The sequence below is a fragment of the Rattus rattus genome, chromosome 16 (assembly GCF_011064425.1).
Source record: "Rattus rattus isolate New Zealand chromosome 16, Rrattus_CSIRO_v1, whole genome shotgun sequence".
Classification (NCBI taxonomy): Eukaryota; Metazoa; Chordata; class Mammalia; order Rodentia; family Muridae; genus Rattus; species Rattus rattus.
In genome coordinates, this window is record NC_046169.1 from 28089908 (window position 1) to 28097289 (window position 7382).

General features: G+C 46.3%; 1 pseudogene; it reads left to right on the forward strand.

The window, feature by feature from the left end:
• Window positions 1–2536: 2536 nt before the first annotated feature.
• LOC116885674 lies at window positions 2537–6120 on the forward strand (annotated as a pseudogene).
• Window positions 6121–7382: the final 1262 nt, after the last annotated feature.

Genomic DNA, 7382 nt, shown 5'->3' on the forward strand with positions numbered 1-7382 from the left:
CATGCTACAACACAAATGTAGAGACCAGAAGACATGTTGTAGGATTCAGTCCCCTCTTCCATCTAGTAAGTCTTGAGGATTGAACTCAGATCCTCAGGCTTGGTGGCAAGTGCCCTTGCATGCTGAGCTATCTTGCCAGTTCCATGTGTTGGTTTTTGAGGTAGGCTTTTCTCACTGGGATCTGGGAACTGATGCCTGTGATGGTTTGGGTGTGTGTGTGCCTGTGTGCCTGTGTGTGTGTGTGTGTGTGTGCGTGTGTGTGTATGTTCAGCCCAGGGAGTGTCAGCTTTAGAGGGTATGGCCCTGTTGGAGTGAATGTGGCCTTGTTGGAGTGAGTGTGTCACTGTGGGTGTGGGCTTTAAGACCCTCATCCTAGCTGCCTGAAAGCCAGTATTCTCCTAGCAGCCTTCAGATGTAGAGGTAAAACTCTCAGCTCCTCCTGCACTATGCCTGCCTGGATGCTGCCATGCTCCCACCTTGATGGTAATGGACTGAACCTCTGAACCTGTAAGCCAACCCCAATTAAATGTTGTCCTTTATAAGAGTTGCCTTGGTTATGGTGTCCGTTCACAGCAGTATAACCCTAAGTAAAACATTGACTATGGGGTGGCCAGTGAACTCCAGAGGTCCCCAGGTCTCTGTCTCCCTGATTCTGGGACCAGAGTGCATGCTACCACTTTAGACTTGTAAGTTGGCTCTGGGGATCCAAACTCAGGTCTTCATGCATGTACAGCAAGCGGTTTACCTACTGACCCATATCCTTTAGCTAACAAATGGGTTTAAAGGGAGATAGAGGTAGATCCCAGGTGCCTGACATCAGGGAAGCTGAGCTCTGGTGCACACAAGGGCAGCTGTTGCAGGATGAGGGTCATGGTACAGGGGACATTAGGGCCAAGGAGACATAATAGGGACATGCTTGGGACTTACATTGCCTGTGCTGCCTTCACACAGAAGCCTGATGTGCCCGTGCAAGCTGGAGGAGAGCCATCTCCATCGGTAGAGGTCACCGTGATCTAAATGTTTGTCTCCCCACCCCACCCCCAGATGACATCATTGGGAACCAGCACTTTGGAAGGTGTGACTTCAGTCATAAAGATGGACTCCTCCTCCGTGTTATTGGTGCCCCTATGTTTAAAAAGAACCCCCAGAGAGCTTACTGGACCTTCTCAGTCCAGGAAAATATAGGCAGAACGCACCATCTACAAGCCAGGTAGCAGCCTTCAGTAAATTTGCCAGGGCTCTGATCTTGGACTTGAAGCCTCATTATCAGCCATCCAGTCTCTGAGACTGTAGTGACAGCAAGCTGGCTGGTTCCTGGGTGAGGCAGGGATCAGCCAGGAGCGGGGTGAACATACAATGTGCTTCTTGATGTCTAGTGAGAACAGAATGCAGACGAATGCTTCAAGGCTAAGCAATGTGAATGGCACGGCTTGGTTAATCTCGGGCCCAAAATATAAAGCAAACAAGAAAGATAAATTGTATGAGAGAGCTGGCAGCCATGATCACTAATATTGGCTGCTGACTTGAGTGGCTCTGAATTCAATTAAAAGGCACGCATCTGGGCACTCTTGTGAGGGATTTTCTTGATCAGGTTATTTGAATCAGGAAGATTTGCCCTAAGTGTGGGTGGGACCTTCTGGTGGCAACCCAGGTTTAAGAATTTGGAAGAAGGAGGCTTTGATTTTTGTCTGCCTGCCTTCACTCTCACTGGCAAGTTCATCTCTGCTGTGGCCGCTGCGTTCCTTTGCTAATATTCGAACCACCTTCTCTGATATCTCATTGTAGACTGAAGACCAACGCCTCCAGGAAACTCGCGTGCCTTCAGCACCAGGTTAAGATGGCTGAGCCATCAAGCATCATAGACTGAGCAGCCAATGGGGTTCTCAGTACCCTTGCGTGAGACAGCCATTGTTAGATTATCCAGACAGTGTCCTGTAAGCCAAATTACCTTTTAATGTGTTTGGTGGTTTGAATAGGAGTGGCCACCATAGACTCATGTGTTCGAATGCTTGACCCATGAGGAGTGATACTGTTAGGAGGTGTGGCCTTGTTGGAGTAGGTGTGGCCTTGTTGGAGTAGGTGTGGCCTTGTTGGAGTAGGTGTGGCCTTGTTGGAGTGGGTGTGGCCTTGTTGGAGTGGGTGTGGCCTTGTTGGAGTGGGTGTGGCCTTGTTGGAGTAGGTGTGGCCTTGTTGGAGTAGGTGTGGCCTTGTTGGGTGTGGCCTTGTTGGGGTAGGTGTGGCCTTGTTGGGGTAGGTGTGGCCTTGTTGGAGTAGGTGTGACTTTGTTGGAGTAAGTGTGCCACTGTGGTGGCTGGGTTTTGAGATTTGTATATACTCAAGCTATGCTCAGTGGTACAGACAATCCCTTTCTGCTGCCTGTGCATCAAGAACTTTGGGCTCCTCCAGCACCAAGTCTGCCTGGATGCTCCCATGATTCCTGCCGTGATGATAATGGACTGAACCTCGGAAACTGTAAGCCAGCTGCAATGGAATCTTGTCCTTTATAAGAGTTACCTTGGCTGCTGCGTCTGCAGCCATGAGCATGCTCAGGCTACAGAAGAGGCTGCCGAAAAGAAATTAGGGAAACGACACCCTTCATAATAGACCCAAATAATATAAAGTACCTCGGTGTGACTTTTTTAACCAAGCAAGTAAAAGATTTGTACAACAAGAACTTCAAGACTCTGAAGAAAGAAATTGAAGAAGACCTCAGAAGATGGAAAGATCTCCCATGCTCATGGATTGGCAGGATTAATATAGTAAAAATGGCCATTTTACCAAAAGCGATCTACAGATTCAATGCAATCCCCATCAAAATACCAATCCAATTCTTCAAAGAGTTAGACAGAACAATTTGCAAATTCATCTGAATAACAAAAAACCCAGGATAGCTAAACTATCCTCAACAATAAAAAAAAGGACTTCAGGGGAATCACTATCCCTGAACTCAAGCAGTATTACAGAGCAATAGTGATAAAAACTGCATGGTATTGGTACAGAGACAGACAGATAGACCAATGGAATAGAATTGAAGACCCAGAAATGAACCCACACACCTATGGTCACTTGATTTTTGACAAAGGAGCCAAAACCATCCAATGGAAAAAGATAGCATTTTCAGCAAATGGTGCTGGTTCAACTGGAGGTCAACATGTAGAAGAATGCAGATCGATCCATGCTTATCACCCTGTACAAAGCTTAAGTCCAAGTGGATCAAGGACCTCCACATCAAACCAGACACACTCAAACTAATAGAAGAAAAACTAGGGAAGCATCTGGAACACATGGGCACTGGAAAAAATTTCCTGAACAAAACGCCAATGGCTTATGCTCTAAGATCAAGAATCGACAAATGGGATCTCATAAAACTACAAAGCTTCTGTAAGGCAAAGGACACTGTGGTTAGGACAAAACGGCAACCAACAGATTGGGAAAAGATCTTTACCAATCCTACAACAGATAGAGGCCTTATATCCAAAATATACAAAGAACTCAAAAAGTTAGACCGCAGGGAGACAAATAACCCTATTAAAAAATGGGGTTCAGAGCTAAACAAAGAATTCACAGCTGAGGAATGCCGAATGGCTGAGAAACACCTAAAGAAATGTTCAACATCTTTAGTCATCAGGGAAATGCAAATCAAAACAACCCTGAGATTTCACCTCACACCAGTGAGAATGGCTAAGATAAAAAACTCAGGTGACAGCAAATGCTGGCGAGGATATGGAGAAAGAGGAACACTCCTCCATTGTTGGTGGGGTTGCAGACTGGTACAACCATTCTGGAAATCAGTCTGGAGGTTCCTCAGAAAATTGGACATTGAACTGCCTGAGGATCCAGCTATACCTCTCTTGGGCATATACCCAAAGATGCCCCAACATATAAAAAGACACGTGCTCCACTATGTTCATCGCAGCCTTATTTATAATAGCCAGAAGCTGGAAAGAACCCAGATGCCCTTCAACAGAGGAATGGATACAGAAAATGTGGTACATCTACACAATGGAATATTACTCAGCTATCAAAAACAACGACTTTATGAAATTGTGAGGCAAATGGTTGGAACTGGAAAATATCATCCTGAGTGAGCTAACCCAATCACAGAAAGACATACATGGTATGCACTCATTGATAAGTGGCTATTAGCCCAAATGCTTGAATTACCCTAGATGCCTAGAACAAATGAAACTCAAGACGGATGATCAAAATGTGAATGCTTCACTCCTTCTTTAAAAGGGGAATAAGAATACCCTTGCAGGGAAGAGAGAGGCAAAGATTAAAACAGAGACTGAAGAAACACCCATTCAGAGCCTGCCCCACATGTGACCCATACATATACAGCCACCCAATTAGACAAGATGGATGAAGCAAAGAAGTGCAGACCAACAGGAGCCGGATGTAGATCGCTCCTGAGAGACACAGCCAGAATACAGCAAATACAGAGGCGAATGCCAGCAGCAAACCACTGAACTGAGAATAGGACCCCCGTTGAAGGAATCAGAGAAAGAACTGGAAGAGCTTGAAGGGGCTCGAGACCCCATATGTACAACAATGCCAAGCAACCAGAGCTTCCAGGGACTAAGCCACTATCTGAAGACTATACATGGACTGACCCTGGACTCTGACCTCATAGGTAGCAATGAATATCCTAGTAAGAGCACCAGTGGAAGGGGAAGCCCTGGGTCCTGCTAAGACTGAACCCCCAGTGAACTAGACTGTCGGAGGGAGGGCGGCAATGGGGGGAGGGTGGGGAGGGGAACACCCATAAGGAAGGGGGGGAGGGAGGGGGATGTTTGCCCGGAAACCGGGAAAGGGAATAACACTCGAAATGTATATAAGAAATATTCAAGTTAATAAAAAAAAATATTAATCCAGAATCCCCCCTGTCAAAAGAAATACAGGGACAGAGTGGGGCAGAAACTGAAAGAAAGACCATCCAGAGACTGCCCTACCTAGGGATCCATCCAATCTACTGACACCAAACCCAGACACTATTTCTGATGCCAAGAAGTGCTTACTAATAGGAGCCCAGTATAGCTATCCCCTGAGAGGCTCTGCCAGAGCCTAACCAATACAGAAGCAAATGTATACAGCCAAATATTGAACTGAGCATGGGGACCTCAATGGGGAAGATAGGGCAAGGACTGTAGGAGCTTAAGGAGTTTGCAACCTCATAGGAAGAACAACATCAGCCAATCAGACCCCCCGCCAATGCTCCCAGGGAGTAAACCACCAACCAAAGAGTACACAGGGGATACCCATTGCTCCAGCTGGATATGTAGCAGAGGATGGCCTTATCTGACATCACTTGGGGGGGACTCCCTTGGTCCTGTGGAGGTTTGATGACCCAGAATAGGGGAATGCTAGGCCACTGAGGCAGGAGTGGGTGGGTAGGTGGAGGAGGGGATAGGAGACTTGTGGAGGGGAAACTGGGAAGGAGAATAACGTTTGAAATGAAAATAAATATAATTACCAATTAAAAAAAAAAGAAGAGGCTCGCCTCTAGTGTCCTCCACTGTGGTAAAAAGAAGGTCCAGTTGTACCCCAATGAGACCAATGAAATCGCCAATGCCAACTCCCGTCAGCCGATCACAGATGGCCTGATCATCTGGAAGCCTGTAACTGTCCATTCTCTGGCTCGCTGCCAGAAAAACACCTTGACCCAGCGGAAGGGCAGGCATATGGGCATAGGGAAGAGAAAGGGTACTGCCAACACTCGGGTGCCTGAGAGGGTGACCTGGATGAGAAGGATGAGGATCCTGCACTGGCTTCTCAGGAGATACTGGGAATCTAAGAAGATTGACCGCCATATGTATCACAGCCTGGACCTGAAGGTCAAAAGGAATGTATTCAAAAACAAATGGATTCTTATGGAGCAGATCCGAAGGCAGACAAGGCCCGCAAGAAGCTAACTGGCTGACCAGGCTGAGGCTCGCAGGTCTAAGACTAAGGAAGCACAAAAGTGCTGAGAGGAGCGCCTCCAGGCCAAGAAGGAGGAGATCATCAAGACTCTGTCCAAGGAGGAAGAGACCAAGAAATAAAGCTTCCTTCACATCTGTGCATAGTGACCTCACTGTGGCCTCACATGATCAGTCATTAAAATAAAACAAGCCTTAAAATAAAAAAGAGTTACCTTGGCCCTGGTGTCTGTTCACAGCAATGGAAATCTAACGAAGACAATGTGTATTCATTCTGCCATTTCTGTTTCTCTGGAAACCCCTAAGTAATACAATAGCTCTCTAGAGAGAGGAACAAGTACCCGCCAGACAACATAAATTCCAGTGTACTTTTCTGGTGAATATGAAGTTGTTGTGGTTTTAAAAAAAATATACAAATTTGTTGTTTTTTTATTTGTTTGTTTTGGGGCATTGTTGCTACTGCTGTTGTTGTTGTCGTCGTCGTTGTTGTTGTTGTTGTTGTTGTTGTTGTTGTTAAAGAAGAAACACATTAAACCTCTTCATCCCTGACTGGCTGGCAAACCCCCCGAGCCCACATCAGCTAAAGCGATTAAGGCATTAGGAATGTGTGTACACAAAAACATAAAGTTATTCCTGTCAAGTTCAGAAGAGAGACAACGTCGGCCATGTGGGCAAGCCTGGAACCTCAACCATTTAACGCAGACAAATCAGGACACACTGTCAGCAGCCTGTCGGGCCAACAGAGACGAGGGCCTGCGTGTTGTGTTGTTATTTTCTTTTATGAATTTTTGCAGCCACCCTGCTCATTAATCGTGTTTATAATGTTAACTTTGGCACTTTTTTCTTGGCTCATCAAATATTTCCTTAATGAACTGTCAGCTCACACCCTCCCCCATCTCCATTGTAATGACTTTCAAATTAAGTTCATCTGGACCACGGGGGTTTTTAGAAATCTATGATGACAGAAAACACGGGGAAAAGAACCTCTTTCATTGTATTTGAAGAAAGACATAGTCATTCACCTGCCGCCTTCCCCCAGTGCTGACTGTTCCCAAGCTCAGTGCTGAGACCTCTGCCTCATGGGCACCATCAAAGCCATGAGATGAGCACTCTCAAACCAGGAGGCATTGTACTGACACGACCATACGGTGCTCTCTCACCTACAGCCACCGGGTTCCAAACTCCTGGTGTCCTTCCTCCCCTTAAAAGAGAGCTGTTGGGATCCACGCTCAGCATCACCCATGCCCATAATCCAAAGCTCATATCTTTTAAAAATCAGATGTGTTTATATTATCGAATGTGTGAATGTTCTGGCTACACGGAACTGTGTGCACCACGTGCCTGCCTGATGTCTGAAGAGGCCAAGAGAGGGCATTAGATCTCCTGAAACTGGCTAACAGTTCAACTGTGAGCCATCATATGGATGCTGGGAATAGAACCTGGGTCCTCTCCAAGAGTAACAAG